Source organism: Cheilinus undulatus, linkage group 7 (genome assembly GCF_018320785.1).
Source record: "Cheilinus undulatus linkage group 7, ASM1832078v1, whole genome shotgun sequence".
Taxonomy (NCBI): Eukaryota; Metazoa; Chordata; class Actinopteri; order Labriformes; family Labridae; genus Cheilinus; species Cheilinus undulatus.
Genome location: NC_054871.1, coordinates 25,164 through 42,280, shown reverse-complemented (window position 1 = coordinate 42,280; position 17,117 = coordinate 25,164). Strand labels below are relative to the sequence as shown.

Genomic DNA, 17,117 nt, shown 5'->3' with positions numbered 1-17,117 from the left:
GGGGGTCCCCAGTCTCTAGAACCTTTATTTTGGAGGTCCCGGTCTCTAGCACCATTATTTTGGGGGTCCCTAGTCTCTAGAACCTTTATTTTGGAGGTCCCGGTCTCTAGCACCTTTATTTTGGGGGTCCCCAGTCTCTAGAACCTTTATTTTGGAGGTCCTTGGTCTCTAGAACCTTTATTTTGGGGGTCCCCGGTCTCAAGAACCTTTGTTTTGGAGGTCCTCGGTCTCTAGAACCTTTATTTTGGAGGTCCCCGGTCTCTAGAACCTTTATTTTGGAGGTCCCGGTCTCTAGCACCTTTATTTTGGGGGTCCCTAGTCTCTAGAACCTTTATTTTGGAGGTCCCGGTCTCTAGCATCTTTATTTTGGGGGTCCCCAGTCTCTAGAACCTTTATTTTGGAGGTCCTTGGTCTCTAGAACCTTTATTTTGGGGGTCCCCGGTCTCTGGAACCTTTGTTTTGGAGGTCCTCGGTCTCTAGAACCTTTATTTTGGAGGTCCCCGGTCTCTAGAACCTTTATTTTGGAGGTCCCCGGTCTCTAGAACCTTTATTTTGGAGGTCACGGTCTCTAGCACCTTTATTTTGGGGGTCCCCAGTCTCAAGAACCTTTATTTTGGAGGTCCCCGGTCTCTAGAACCTTTATTTTGGAGGTCCCCGGTCTCTGGCACCTTTATTTTGGAGGTCCCTAGTCTCTAGAACCTTTATTTTGGGGTCCCCGGTCTCTAGAACCTCTATTTTGGGGGTCGCGGGCTGAAAAGGTTGAGAACCCCCGGTGTAGAATATCACCTTAACTCAGTGTCGGCGTGCGCCGACCCTCTCACTGGAGCAGCTGCTGGCCGTGGTCATAAAAACCACGGGCGCCGTGACGGAGGAGTGCAGTAAAGTTTGAGGCCGTAAAAACCAAAACAATGAGCTGAAAGACGCCGTAAAACCCGTCAGGCTGACAGGACGTCCTGGTAGCACGTGAGCGTGCATCGCCGTCCTCGCCGTTAAATATTGACCTCTCTGCTCTGTGAATGCCACCAGACACCAAACAGGACCCAGGACCAGGACCGGCCCACCACAGCCAACCATCATGTCAGGATATGACATGAAGAATAAGGAACATTCTGAAATACAAACACTTTTCAAACCTCTAAAACACAAAAGCAGAACATTTTACTGGGATGGTGGCGCCGGGATGATGAAACTGTGACCCTCCTCTGAGCCGTGGTCGTCTCCTTACCTAGCGTCAGTGAAGCAGAGAACATTTAGATGCTACCACAGCAGCCCACATCAGGATAAATGCAGCCACAGTCTCTGAAACAGAAGCTTAAACATGAGCGGAGGTGCAGTGGTGTATTTAGGAGGCTTAAAGGCTCAAACACCTGCTAACATGGATCTGATGGATTTACAGGATTTCACCCTCACATCAGCCTCAGGACTTTGACTCTGCTTCCTGTCCCGGCTTTTTAGAGATGCTGAGATCAAAACTTTTAGATCCAGAGTGAGTAATCATGCAGATCTGTGACATTCAGTTTCTTATTACAGCCACGCACCACAGGGGGCGCCGTTTTTAACCGTTTCTAACCCTTTCTATTTCCCACCTGTGACATCAACCTGTCCAGGAACTGCAGGTGGAAACCAGCATTTTAGCTAAAACCTGGCACATAACATATTATCACTGAATGTGATTAATGGTTTTTTGTGCGTTGTCCCTGATCAAATCAAAAAAATTCAATTCAATTCAATCACCTGAGGCTGAACATGGACGTTTAACTGGGACAGTCTATGCTGGGACGGTCTATGCTGGGACGGTCTATGCTGGGACGGTCTGTCAATGCTGGGACGGTCTATGCTGGGACGGTCTATGCTGGGACGGTCTATGCTGGGACGGTCTGTCAATGCTGGGACGGTCTATGCTGGGACGGTCTATGCTGGGACAGTCTGTCAATGCTGGGACGGTCTATGCTGGGACGGTCTGTCAATGCTGGGACGGTCTATGCTGGGACGGTCTATGCTGGGACAGTCTGTCAATGCTGGGACGGTCTATGCTGGGACGGTCTATGCTGGGACAGTCTGTCAATGCTGGGACGGTCTATGCTGGGACGGTCTGTCAATGCTGGGACGGTCTGTCAATGCTGGGACGGTCTATGCTGGGACGGTCTATGCTGGGACGGTCTGTCAATGCTGGGACGGTCTATGCTGGGACGGTCTATGCTGGGACGGTCTATGCTGGGACGGTCTGTCAATGCTGGGACGGTCTATGCTGGGACGGTCTATGCTGGGACAGTCTGTCAATGCTGGGACGGTCTATGCTGGGACGGTCTGTCAATGCTGGGACGGTCTATGCTGGGACGGTCTATGCTGGGACAGTCTGTCAATGCTGGGACGGTCTATGCTGGGACGGTCTATGCTGGGACAGTCTGTCAATGCTGGGACGGTCTATGCTGGGACGGTCTGTCAATGCTGGGACGGTCTGTCAATGCTGGGACGGTCTATGCTGGGACGGTCTATGCTGGGACAGTCTGTCAATGCTGGGACGGTCTATGCTGGGACGGTCTGTCAATGCTGGGACGGTCTATGCTGGGACAGTCTGTCAATGCTGGGACGGTCTATGCTGGGACGGTCTGTCAATGCTGGGACGGTCTATGCTGGGACGGTCTATGCTGGGACAGTCTGTCAATGCTGGGACGGTCTATGCTGGGACGGTCTGTCAATGCTGGGACGGTCTGTCAATGCTGGGACGGTCTATGCTGGGACGGTCTATGCTGGGACAGTCTGTCAATGCTGGGACGGTCTGTCAATGCTGGGACGGTCTATGCTGGGACGGTCTATGCTGGGACAGTCTGTCAATGCTGGGACGGTCTATGCTGGGACGGTCTGTCAATGCTGGGACGGTCTATGCTGGGACAGTCTGTCAATGCTGGGACGGTCTATGCTGGGACGGTCTGTCAATGCTGGGACGGTCTATGCTGGGACGGTCTATGCTGGGACGGTCTATGCTGGGACAGTCTGTCAATGCTGGGACGGTCTATGCTGGGACGGTCTGTCAATGCTGGGACGGTCTGTCAATGCTGGGACGGTCTATGCTGGGACGGTCTATGTTGGGACAGTCTGTCAATGCTGGGACGGTCTATGCTGGGACGGTCTGTCAATGCTGGGACGGTCTATGCTGGGACAGTCTGTCAATGCTGGGACGGTCTATGCTGGGACGGTCTGTCAATGCTGGGACGGTCAATGCTGGGACGGTCTATGCTGGGACGGTCTGTCAATGCTGGGACGGTCTATGCTGGGACGGTCTGTCAATGCTGGGACGGTCTGTCAATGCTGGGACGGTCTATGCTGGGACGGTCTATGCTGGGACAGTCTGTCAATGCTGGGACGGTCTGTCAATGCTGGGACGGTCTATGCTGGGACGGTCTATGCTGGGACAGTCTGTCAATGCTGGGACGGTCTATGCTGGGACGGTCTGTCAATGCTGGGACGGTCTATGCTGGGACAGTCTGTCAATGCTGGGACGGTCTATGCTGGGACGGTCTATGCTGGGACGGTCTGTCAATGCTGGGACGGTCTATGCTGGGACGGTCTATGCTGGGACAGTCTGTCAATGCTGGGACGGTCTATGCTGGGACGGTCTGTCAATGCTGGGACGGTCTATGCTGGGACGGTCTATGCTGGGACAGTCTGTCAATGCTGGGACGGTCTATGCTGGGACGGTCTATGCTGGGACAGTCTGTCAATGCTGGGACGGTCTATGCTGGGACGGTCTGTCAATGCTGGGACGGTCTGTCAATGCTGGGACGGTCTATGCTGGGACGGTCTGTCAATGCTGGGACGGTCTATGCTGGGACGGTCTGTCAATGCTGGGACGGTCTGTCAATGCTGGGACGGTCTATGCTGGGACGGTCTATGCTGGGACGGTCTGTCAATGCTGGGACGGTCTATGCTGGGACGGTCTATGCTGGGACGGTCTGTCAATGCTGGGACGGTCTATGCTGGGACGGTCTATGCTGGGACAGTCTGTCAATGCTGGGACGGTCTATGCTGGGACGGTCTGTCAATGCTGGGACGGTCTATGCTGGGACGGTCTATGCTGGGACAGTCTGTCAATGCTGGGACGGTCTATGCTGGGACGGTCTATGCTGGGACAGTCTGTCAATGCTGGGACGGTCTATGCTGGGACGGTCTGTCAATGCTGGGACGGTCTGTCAATGCTGGGACGGTCTATGCTGGGACGGTCTATGCTGGGACAGTCTGTCAATGCTGGGACGGTCTATGCTGGGACGGTCTGTCAATGCTGGGACGGTCTATGCTGGGACAGTCTGTCAATGCTGGGACGGTCTATGCTGGGACGGTCTGTCAATGCTGGGACGGTCTATGCTGGGACGGTCTATGCTGGGACAGTCTGTCAATGCTGGGACGGTCTATGCTGGGACGGTCTGTCAATGCTGGGACGGTCTGTCAATGCTGGGACGGTCTATGCTGGGACGGTCTGTCAATGCTGGGACGGTTTATGCTAGCAGTTGGTGCAGGACCTGTTCCTGAGGCAGAGACCCTCTCTAGTCGGTGCAGGACCTGTTCCTGAGGCAGAGACCCTCTTTAGTCGGTGCAGGACCTGTTCCTGAGGCAGAGACCCTCTCTAGTTGGTGCAGGACCTGTTCCTGAGGCAGAGACCCTCTCTAGTCGGTGCAGGACCTGTTCCTGAGGCAGAGACCGTCTTTAGTTGGTGCAGGACCTGTTCCTGAGGCAGAGACCCTCTTTAGTCGGTGCAGGACCTGTTCCTGAGGCAGAGACCGTCTTTAGTTGGTGCAGGACCTGTTCCTGAGGCAGAGACCCTCTCTAGTTGGTGCAGGACCTGTTCCTGAGGCAGAGACCCTCTCTAGTTGGTGCAGGACCTGTTCCTGAGGCAGAGACCGTCTTTAGTTGGTGCAGGACCTGTTCCTGAGGCAGAGACCCTCTCTAGTTGGTGCAGGACCTGTTCCTGAGGCAGAGACCGTCTTTATAGGACTTCATCAACACGACTGAACAGACCTGACAGACAGACTAGACTGCAGACTACCTCCTGGTGGAGCACAGATAAACCAGGTCCTGTCCTGGGGTGGACTGGCAATCTGGCATACGGGGCCTGTTCCCTGTGGGCCAGGGTACTCGTCTTTGTTTTCTGCTCTGTACCGGCCTCCTAGAGCGGGGCAGCGAACCGCTGGTTGTCTTCTTTATAACGACGGTCCTCTGGTCCGATCATGGTCCCTAAAGGTCCCCCAACTGGATCCAGTAGAGCTCAGAGGTACAGGACCAGGTTTGTAGTCGGACTCATTCTCTGGTTTGATCTTAAACACGATCCAGCAGGGGCGCTGATGGCCTAGTGGTTTAAGGCGCCCCATGTAGGGGTTCAAGTCCAGGCTGCGGCTCCTTTCCCGGATGTCTCCTCCCTGTTTCAGTTTCTGTCCTCCTGTATGAAGAAACGCATAAAAAGCCCAGAAAATCAATCTAAAAAAAACAAAAAACAGCACCCAGCAGATTCTCCTGTAGTTATGTCATCTCCTTTAGCAGCAGTGACATCCATGAGGAAGAGGAGGAGGAGGAAGAGGGGGGGGGCAGAGCTGAGTGGAAAACCACAGACTTTCTAACTTCTCTTCAGAGGATCAACTCATTTCCCTATTGGCTTCGAAATGCAGCTTCTGCGCTTGCGCACAGAGGCTTGGCAAGCGATGGGGCTGCTGGAAAGCCAGAGGGGGATGAAGAGGTGACACGGCTTTGGCTCTCTGAAAGGGAAAAGGTCAAAATTAGAGGTAAGCGGTGTTTTCGTTAAACGTGAAAGATCGTTGACTCTAAAGGGATTGTTCTGTGTTTAGCCTGGGATGATTTTTGAGTTTATTTTTGGTGTGTCACGGTCGGAGGAGGTTAGTCCCCCCCTCTGAGCAGTGGCGGAATGGTTTGTCCCGGCTGTTGTGGGCTCGTGCCAGCCTCCTGTCGTCAGTGCTCTTCTTAAAATGAAGCTAGGAGGGAGGCGAAGGAGAGGGGGCTGAAATGTAGAGCTGGAATCTACTTTCCCTCCTTTAAAGGGCGCCTTTATATCCCTACATATTTACAGAAACACTTATGAAGAGCTACAGCTCAGTTAAACTGTTAATATGTCGGAGGGAGCCGTCACAGCGCGGGGGTTTCTCTTCAAAGATCGTCTATTTATTTCACTCTGAAGCAGGAATTCAGATAGGACACTTTACTGTTAGATAGATAGGTAGAATAGCTTATCTGATCTTTTTTTGGGGTTTGTTTTGACGCCATTTTTACGCCTTTGTTCCCTTTTCTGTGGAGGAAGATTGTCACGTAAGCAATGTATAACACAGTCTGGACGGCGGAAAAAACCGGCGAGGAGGGAGACTGGAGGGACACGATGATGCCGTACTCCACGGAGCTGATATTTTACCTGGAGATGGACCAGCCGCCAGGTAAGAAGGAAACCTGGACGTGGAGGTTTTTTTATAAAGGGGAGCCGAGGCAGGAGAGGGGGTGTTCTGGTTGATTTCGTGACCGTTGAAATTGGTGGAAAGTTTCACGGCGCATGTCCTGTGCTGCTCGTACCCCCGCGGCGCTGCTTAGCGATATTTGGGTCGTCTTTCTCCAGGGATTTCTGGTGTCTGCTCATTTCTGGTGATCATTCTGGAGTCTGGCTGTCTGCTAGGACTCATAGCACTACTGCAGCTGTAGGCTGAACATCTACAGAAGCCTTACATAAGCCTTGTGAGGCTGTCTTTGTGCCAGTGCCACTTCTTTGGTCAGATTTGAGCTGAAATTGCTGTTTGAAGCGAGTGACAACCGTTTAAAGACATTAAACTCATTTTTTAGAGCTTGAAGGGACATCCCTAACTAGAGCTGTTGAATCATAGCAATTAAAATCACCAGTATTTTGACTGATCTTGAGATCAAGATCATTAAACATGATTAAGCAGCGATTGTACAGTACATATATTTATGGAGCTTCTTAGCATTCTGGACATTTGTATGGTTGTAGTTTTTCCTGTTGTTAAAACACACCAACATGGAATAAATGAGAAAGCATTGCTGCATATCCTGCAGCCATCATTGATAATCTTGATTTCATGATTACAGGATTAGCAGTCAGATCCACCGTTCTGCAGCAGAAATGCCCATTTTGAGCAGAAACAGAAGCAGCAGCACCTGCACTGGTTTCAGAGACAATGGTCCGATGTAGTCTGACTAGAGGACGCCCACGTCCTCCTCTGACCGTCTGCTGTGAATATGATCTAAGAAAAAACTGACAGAGATGGCACCACTGAACCTGCAGAAGTGCAATCAGCTGCACATTTTTATCTGCTGCTGCAGCTCCAGAAAGGAAAGTCTAGATCGGTCTGGATCGCCCAGACGTGAGCAGAGAAATGGGGGATGGGACGGTGAACAGACGAACAAAACCGGGTATAAAAGGTCCCAAAGGTTTCATAATCATAACCTCCCTCGCTGACATGCATCTCTGACTCTTTGTGGCCCTTTGTGGCTGACTGTCACCCACAGCTGAACATGTTTCATTCATTCCTCCATTCATTCATTCACGCCAGTGTCATCTGAGTCCCACCCCCCTTTCTTCCTCCCCTCGGTGCGCTGAATGGATCATGGCGCAGATGTGGGACGTTGTGTTGTTTCCAGGAGGCGCTGTTGAATACAGTTAGCCCGGTAGCTCTGTCCCTTTCCCCCCCATCCTTTATCTGTCTTTGAGATGAGCTGCATGCTCTGCAGCCTAAAGCGCAGCATTAAGTCTTATCTGCAGCCATGATGCTTTTCAAAAATCCATTAAGGTAAAGAAAGTACTTCAACCTTTCATCCAGACTCTTCTAGATGAATTCCCCTCTTATGTAAAGTTTGCATTTATTTTCTGAAGTTGAGAGCTCAGTGTGGTTTCTCTCACTGAAGTCTAAGTGAAGAGTTGCAGTATCTCCTCTCTCCGCTCAGTTAAACTTCCATCCACCTTTTTTCCTCCTGGGTGAACCAGGGAGGAATGGATTCTTCCTTTCTTCCCCTCTGCTGAGCGTTTCCTCTCATTGTGTCAGAGCCTCAGCACAGAGAAGGGCCCTCAGCGCAGCGCAGATGTAAATGCAGGTCATTCACACTCTTTACTGCCACTGGAGCTCAGCTTTTACAGCAGCCAGAGGTCGTCTGTTCATCATGCATGCACAGAAACGGCGTGATTGTTCCACATAGTGAGAGCTGCAGAAATGCACAAAAATGTGCATTCAGAAGTTTTGCCGGACCAGGGTTTGTGTGAGTGTTGTACCTGTGCAGGAACAGGGTTTTTAGGTCAGAGTGTGCACTCATCACTACCTATCAAATGAGCCAAAGCATCTTTTGTTTTTGTTCCGCACTGATTCCTCGCTCAGAGCCCAGCTCGTCTTTGTCTCGTCCTGTGCAGAGCGTGTGAGTCTTTGTCTTAACGACGGTGACAGCGAGGCAGAAAGAGGAGAAAAAGTGGACGGAGATGGACGGAGGATGACAAAGGGCTGAGGAGAGCAGCAGGGAGAAAGGAAGAGGAGCGTCCTGCAGATGTTCATTAGAATATTTATTACTCTGGGACGGAGGCGTGCGAGTGACACTGACAGTTATGGTGCGAGTATTTCTGCCTTTGTGTGCAGGATGATGAGCACAGGTGGAGCGCTGCTGCTCCCCGCAGAGAGGGACGGGGCTGTGCTTTTACCCAGGACTTGGTGCATGTAGGGGGAATGAAAGTTTGTCGAAATCATGACCATGAAGATTATTCTGCAAGTTTAATCTCATTCATAGCAAATCCTCAAAGCTGCACATCAATATTCAAACAAAGCAGACATGAATAACAGTGTGAACTCTCCGCTGTGACTCCATCACAGTTAGAATCTCGTCTGTGCTGAGTTTAGTGGGCATTTCAGTCGTTATGTAACAATGAGAACAATGAAAGCATTTCCTGTCATGACCAATCAACTAATGGCGTCTCAGATTCAATATTCTCAATCTTTCAGTCAAATCATATCAGGATTACATCAACATTTCCGTCCAGGTTTGTGATTTATTGTCACAAAATTGAACATTAGGTTCAATATCAGCCACGCTAATTTGGCCAAATGTGCAGGATTGTGATTTTTCTAGGTAAAAAATTGTCAGTATTAATACTGTGATCAGTCATGCAGCTTTGCATGGCTCTAATTGAGGACTGGATTATAATAGATTTTTCTGCACGAGTGCTCTGAACCTGCAGAAATAGATCCTTCAGTGTGATCACATTAGCCGTCAGATGAATCCCTTAAAACGGTTTGGTGCTCTAATTTCTGCTCTAAATGGGATTCAAAGTGCAAAAAGCATTGGCAGAGACGTGCTGCTGCAGCTCTGTGCTTCATCGTGCATGCTGCAGAAGTCAAAGCCTCTTTACATTAATGGTCATCATCTACACGGTGGATGGACATGTGGACCATGAGAGAGCGTGCCTGTTTGCTGTCCGTATGTGTCGCTGTTATTATCTCCACATGAAGACAGATGTGCTCCAAAACATCCAGAAATATCACTCAAAGGTGATTATTGATCACAGCTCTGTTTGTTCTAATCTTCCATAACTCCCACTCATCAGAGTCATCAGTGAGGAGACTCCATACAGGACTGGTCCAGTTTTATAAAGCCCAAAAACAACAGAAAGGAGGATAGACCCCTAAAATACTGCACAGGTCTTCCTCTGCAGGTCAGGTGATGTGTAAAGAAGACGTATCCAAATGGGACCAAGCCCCAACCTTGATAGAAACCAACATGGACTTAAATAAACCCCAGAGTACTGTTCTGAAACTTTATGGACATAAAGCATTCAAAACACTAAAAAGAATCACCCTTCTGTGATTGTTAGAGTGCATAGATAAACACAGTCTGTCTCTTGTGTCCACTGTCCACAGGTTGCAACCTTTGGAAGAGTGAGTGGAACAGGCTAGGAGCGAGGGAAGGCCTCACTAGCTCCACCCACTCTTCCAAAAGTTGCCAACAGTGGACTACTCTATGGTAAAAGAGGGAGGGGAAAAGCCCTCAACTTTGTTTTCTGCCTTTGGAGGTTGATATCCTTTAAAAAGTCTATAGAACATTCCATCCTTGCCTTTAAAGATGATGTCATCCTTTAAAGTTTATAAAACGTTCCATCCTTGCCTTTAAAGATGATGTCATCCTTTAAAGTTTATAAAACGTTCCATCCTTGACTTTAAAGATGATGTCATCCTTAAAGTTTATAAAACGTTCCATCCTTGCCTTTAAAGATGATGTCATCCTTTAAAGTTTATAAAACGTTCCTTCCTTGCCTTTAAAGATGATGTCATCCTTTAAAGTTTATAAAATCTTCCATCCTGTCCTTTGGGGCAGGAAGATTTTAGCAAAAATATTAATCATTTATTTTGATTGATATTGAAATCACGATTAATAAACATGGTTGTTTGTTTGCAGGCTGATACTGGCCGGTTACATGGACAACATAAAACCGATTCTTGTGCGTCGGTTTGGGATGTTAGTGATGTTTAATCAGACCCATAGGGGGCAGTCATGCTGGAGCACAGAGCGATGTTAGTGATGTTAAATCAGACCCATAGGGGGCAGTCATGCTGGAGCACAGAGCGATGTTAGTGATGTTTAATCAGACCCATAGAGGGCAGTCATGCTCAGACACAGAGCAGTGTTAGTGATGTTTAATCAGACCCATAGGGGGCAGTCATGCTGGAGCACAGAGCGATGTTAGTGATGTTAAATCAGACCCATAGGGGGCAGTCATGCTCAGACACAGAGCGATGTTAGTGATGTTAAATCAGACCCATAGGGGGCAGTCATGCTCAGACACAGAGCAGTGTTAGTGATGTTTAATCAGACCCATAGGGGGCAGTCATGCTCAGACACGGTGGAGACCGATCCATCCTAGTGTGAACATGCCCTCTATCTTCGTGTGAAGCTTCTGAAACGTCCTTTTTCTTTGTGATTTATTTTGTGGCATTCTCAGTTATCTGTATTTTCTGCACATCTGAAACTTTAATTTTCAGATGTAGCATCTTCAGTGATGTTCCACAGTTCAGTTTGGTGCTGATGTCTTGTTGTAAAGGAGTGATGTTGGTGCTGAAGTTTGCTTCTGAAGTCTGGCTGTAAAGGAGTGAATTGGCCCATAAATGAGGCGGTTAACGCCCCGTTCAGCAGCGCTCCATAGGAGACGACCTGTTGATTTAACGCTCAGTGAGCACGAGCGTGTGAGCGTGTGGAGTCCCAGAAGGAATGGATATACCACGGGGTAACTCCACCTCCCTCCCCTCTTCCTTTCTTTCTTTCTTTCTTTCTCTCCCTAACCCCCCCTTCGCTGTCCTCTGATTGGCGGAGTGGGCGGGCCTCCGTGCAGGGATTAGTTGGCTCGTCGTCTGTCTTTTAGGCTCACCCTCGCTCGCTCTTTTCTTCAGTCTGACGGAGCCTGGAGCAGGAGGAGGAGGTGGCGGTGGAGGAGGAGGCAGAGGAGGAGAGAGAGAGAGAACAGAGAGAGAGGGAGAGTGGATGAGCGAGCGAGGGAGAAAGAAAGAGGAGGAGGGAAACAGCTGAGAGACGAGTGGCAGGATGCAGCTCACAGAGAGTACCGCCGTGGAGGACGGTAAGACACAAACAGGGCGCCGTCTAGGTCTTTTGTCCTTTATCTGATTTATTTTTTTGGCGTCCTTTCTCAGTTTGACTTTTCCCTGCAACAACATGGTGGTGTTAAATCCATTCTTTCCTTCATTTGTCCTGTTTTGCTCGTGTTTAATTTCCTCTCTGCAGCACAAAACCAGAAACTTTATTTCTTTGTTTCTTATAATTCTTCTACCAGTTTTGTGACGTCCTGCTGAGACTCCTCCACAAAAACTGCAAAACAACAAACTACCAAAAAGCTGCTTTACTGTGGTTTAAGGTTGGGAAAGTAGTTGTAATCTAGATTTTTTAAATGGCAGAAGGTGCAAAGTTCACATCATGCAAACATCAAATTGTCGGTTTTATTTGAGGAATAGTTTGCAGAAATTGTCCCTGTGTTTCTCTGTTTTTCTTGTTAATAATGAGAGACTCTTCCCATTGTTCAGTCATTGTTCTTCATGAATAATATGCAAAATTATTTGTTAAAAATCTGATTATTTGGTTTGTCTGTTCAAGTTTATTTAGCAACTTTTATCAACTTTCCTGTTGCTTTTTCTGTTCTGCAAAGATTTCCTGTAAATGCACGGAGGTATTTCTTAAATAATCTCTCCAGGAGAGCAACAGGAACATAAATCTTGTTCTTGTTATTGTTGCTGCAGCGACAGAGAAATCCTGCTGGCGTTCATCAGATGTTGTTGAACATGAATTTAACCTGCTTCTGCAGATTTGTTGCTTTTTCATTATTCTAAACTTCAAATGTAATCATTTTTGAAGAGTTATTTTAATGCAACGATCACTCCTTTCACTATAGAAAATGATCAAAGTAATATTGCATGTGCAATATGAGTCACAATAATGCAATTATATGTCTATTTAAATTGTTCGGCCCTGGCTGTTTTATTTTCAGGGATTGAGTCTTTCAAATTTAAGACAGCCTTTGCAACAAAAAAGGAAAATTCAGACGTTTAGTTCACTGACACTGTTTGTCAATGCTGCTCGATCGATTTTCAGCGCTTTGAACTTTCTAAAATAATCAAAGATGAGATCAGTGAGGTGAAAGAGAGGCTGCTCTGCAGGCTCTTTAGTTTGGAGTCATATTTTTGTCATCGACAGTCCCGCTACAACCTCCTTCATGTCTTTCTATCCTTATCATCTGTTTGTTTGCTGTGCATGTATTAGCATTGATTGTGTGTTGTTGGTGCTTCATTTACATAAATGCCTGTGATGTAGATGTGGTGAAGTCAGTGTTTAATCTTTTTTGATACTCTGCTCTGGATGTCAGCCGTCACGATCGTGGTCAAACACGTGATTTAGCGCTGAAATGTCAGATAGTTGCAGTCAAGCGGACCGCTGTTTGCTCTCTCGTCTCTCCGTGTGTCAGAGGCGTGTGAGCGCCGTGACGCTGAATCACACCCACACACTCGGCCGCTCACACACACTCCACCTGGAGCTCTAAACTTGTGGAAAAGAAGATCAGTGAGAGCTTCTGCACGCTGAAAACTTCCCGTGTTTGTGTGTGGGTTATTTGTGAGAGCTCCTGTTGCTTTAAAGATCTTTGTTAGACAGCCATGGTCGTGCCTCCGTGGCGTATACGGCTCCTCGTCGTGGTGCTGAAGTGCTCTGTGTTTATGGTCATTGTTCAGCAGAGCTGTGTGTGTGTGTGGGTGTGTGTGTGTGTGTGTGTGTGTGTGATGACAACTGATCTCCCTGTGAGTGTGTGTGGCGGAGCGCTGCTCCTTTGTCTGGCGAGGGGGCGGGGGAGCCTGCGCTGATGGTCCCCTTTGTTCGCCGTCCCTCGCTCCCTCTAACTGCCTGATATTTTACACATTTTGAGCGTGGTGACGGTGTAAAATGAAAACCTGTGCTCTTTTCTGACATTTTCTGGCGCCGTCCTTTGGGGCGGGACGGTTGTCATCAGTGAATTTGGCGTGTTTTCTGAAAAGATCAGACTTATCAAAGTATTGATCCGAGCGTGGAGGTAGCTGCTGCAGGAGGTGATTTAATGCGTCCAGTGTGCAGCGGAGCTCTGCAACAAAGGAGCAGCGCTGGTCACGTCCATCGGCCCGCTGTTGTCGTTGCTGCAGAAGCATCCGGATATTCAGTTCCAGCTGTGATCATGATCCTGCACAGTTTCTGCTCTTTGCTTCCTCTGTCAGAGTAAATGTGTTATTGGTTTAAAAGCATTGTAGTGCTCCTGTCCTGACACTCCTATTGTCCTCATCCTTCATGATCAGTGATATCAATTATTCAACATCTCAGATAGATCAGCATTTTGTTGAAGAGGTTTGTCAGTTTAAGTTTATTTTCCAACTTTTTTCAACTTTCCTGTTTTTCCGTTGTAAAATGATGTGCTGTTAGTGTTTGAGGATATTTTTCTGTCCTAGCGAATGAAATAAACCTGAACTCCTCCTGACATGACTGTGACGGTGACATTCATCAGGTGTTGATGAACATGGTTTTCATGTTTCTGGTTTTGCAGATCTGCTGCTCTTCTGCCTCGTCAGCGTTCTAAATTGCTGTTTTATTTCTGAAGAGTTGCTTAAATGCTTTCGTTGCGTTTGCCTGCAGCTCCGTCGTCCTTCTCTTTCCTCATTGTTCTGCTGATGCAGTGTGGACATTTCCTGATGATTGTCCTGCTGTTAAACAAGTTCTTCAATGTAAAATGTTTGGGACTTAATTTTTCCTCCCTGCATTTTCTTTTCTGCATATCTCAGCCTTTTCCATCCTGATCTGACATCAGGAGAGGAACAGGAAACTGAATCCTGCTGTTCCTGTTTGTGTTTCTGCAGAGACCGTCAGTCATAGTGGAGACGTGCCGCAGCTACTGATCATCAGGATTCTTCCTCTTCTTTTTATTATTATTCTAAAATGCTCTTTTTAGAGTGGCTATTTTGCAGTTATTGCCTAACCTGCAGCTCTGCTGACACACCAGTCCTTTACTTATTTCTCATTGTTCAGTTGATTCACTTCCACAACAGGATCTTTTCTGTGGTTGTGTTGAAGTATTTTGGCAGTTTTATTTTTGTTTGCAGCTCATTTTAATTTCAGTTTTGCTAACTCTTCTTATCCTTCAGATGTTTGTTCCTGCTGGCTTTGGTATCAGGAGTGCAGCAGGAAATCAGATCCTCCTGTGGTGTTGCTGCAGCCAGAGTTTCTAGGTCTGCGTTTGCTGCTTTGTCTTTGTTCTGTCATGCTTAACTGTTTTTGAAGAATTGTTTAAATGCATTTTATTAAATGCATCCTGCAGCTCAGCCGACACCTGTTGTGCAACAGCATTTAAAATTCTCCAGCTGATTTATCTTGTTGTAGACGTTTGGTGATGTAAGTTTATTTCCCACCTCTCTGATGTCTTTCAGAGGTCTCCCATTCATGCTAAAGGTGATCCTCATCAGGTGTCTGCAGGGACCTGAATCCTGCTGCAGAGCTAGGACAGACTTTGTGGATGAATACTTCATGTTTCTTGTCATTTTTAGTTGCATGTTTTTGTTGGCTTCATAGGTTTGACCCTCTCTGCCCCACAGATCAGATTTCTGTAGTTTCTTTGTTGTCGTTGCTCATCATTAACAATAATCAGAGTAGTCCAACATTTCTTATTGATTACTTTTTGTTATTGGAGTTTGGCAGTTGTAGTTTATTTTTCTGCTTTTCTCAGTGACTCCTGACTTTCTTATTCAGGCCTCTTTCAACATGAAACCGTGTTAGGAGCGGGACATGGACTTGGATCATCCTGGATCATCCGGTCTTTATTGTGGTGCTGCAGCCAGAGCTCATAGGAAACAGTATGACTGCAGGGAATTAAGACTTTTCACTGTCTATGCTTCTTAATTGTGCAGATTTGCTTTTTTATTTATTTATTTAAATTTATTGAACCAGGAGAACCTCACTGAGATGAAGAATCTCGTTTACAAGCGTGTCCTGGCCAGGACGGGCAGCAGCAGACCACACATTTGTGTCTCTGCTGGTTAAATAAAGGTTATACAAAAGAGAGGGAGGATGGCGCTGATGGACAGCTGTGGCTGCAGTGGAGATGATGAAGAGGAGGGAGGAGAGGAGGAAGGAGCATCGGCTGGTTCTCTGTTATAAACATTAGATGGGCTGTTGAACGTCTTCAGCCTTGACTGTTAGAGTTTCTGCTCTTCATGGAGACTTTTCACTGATTTTACCACAGAAATATCTGCACTGTTGTTTTTTCTAGGCTGTTCTAAGAAGATCACATGTTTTAGGCTGACTGTGGGAGAAAAAATGTCATTTTAAGACGTTTAACTGGATGTTTCTGAAGACTAAGCTGGTTTATGTGACGCCTCATCACTGAAACGGTGAATGGAGCAACACAAAGACATTTATTAAAATCGTTGCTGTTTGTCCTTCAGGTCAAAAAACACCATCAGAACTTCTTTAAGCTGAGTCTGCTGCCCCCTGGTGGTGGGAGGAACCTGTTCATCATGTATTTGGACTCTGGGACATGGTCTAAACTACTGAGCTAATAATCAGCGGGACAGGACTGTCCCCCCTGTAGAGTCCCCCTGCCTGTCTGGGTCACACCTGTACCTGCTGGAAGGTTCTTTATAAGACAGAGAGAGTTTGGCTTCAGGACAGGGCAACAGAATGCTGCTGCAGATCCTGCTCGGGACGTCCCGTCTCTAAGATACACACAGGTATATCCACTTACTTTGACATCCCTGTAGAGTATTCCCACTCCTAAATCTCCTCTCCAGGGATGTCAAAGGGAACAGAAAGGGCCCTGGAGTGGCTCCTAAGAATCTGGAGTTCAGTCCAGCCTCTCTGCTCTTAGCTTCATGATCATCCTTTAGTTCTCAGGACAGCGTGCACATTTATAAGTCATCCCAAAATGCCAGATGATCTTACATGTGGTTGTTCATAACACAGGGTGGCTATCAGACTCCGCTTTTCTAGCCAAGTGCTCTAACATGAGAAGAAACTTAGCTCTGGTTAGCTCTGCCCTCAGTGTACAGAATAAACATTAGATATTAGAAATAAATAATTTAAATTTGTACAAGGTATTCACGTCTGTGTGCATTTATAGAATAAGCAAAGGATGCAGGAATGCTGACGAGACAAGATCAGTGTCTATGACGGGGCAGATTTACATGAGGCAGAGGCATTTTAGCGCAGTGAGCTTTCTAACAGTAAATGGATGAATTAGTGGCGTTTCCCTCTGCAGGACGGGCTGTTTTAAAAATGTGGGGTTAATTAAGAGTATGCCCACTTCTACTGAGCAGCACTGATAGCTTCGTCTCTTCTTTAGGCTCCCGGTGTGTCCGTGGTTCCATCATTACAGGATGATGAATGGCTGCTGTTTGGCACGCTGCTGTTTGTCTGTGTGATTAATAACAATACGACTGCACCGTGACCGTGTTTGTGTGCAGAAATAAATGCAGCTCCTCCATCCTGCTTTGCATATGAAGAGTGTTTGCATGTTTGGGATGAATGTTCTCAAGCTTCTCGTAGCGGTTTATCTACTATTGTTGTTGAGT

General features: G+C 47.5%; 1 protein-coding gene across 1 annotated transcript in view; it reads left to right on the top strand.

Moving 5' to 3' along the window:
• Nucleotides 1–17,117, top strand: part of pik3r3b (phosphoinositide-3-kinase, regulatory subunit 3b (gamma)) — a 284,418-nt gene that overhangs the window by 250,435 nt on the left and 16,866 nt on the right. The gene's annotated exons all lie outside the window — the stretch shown is intronic.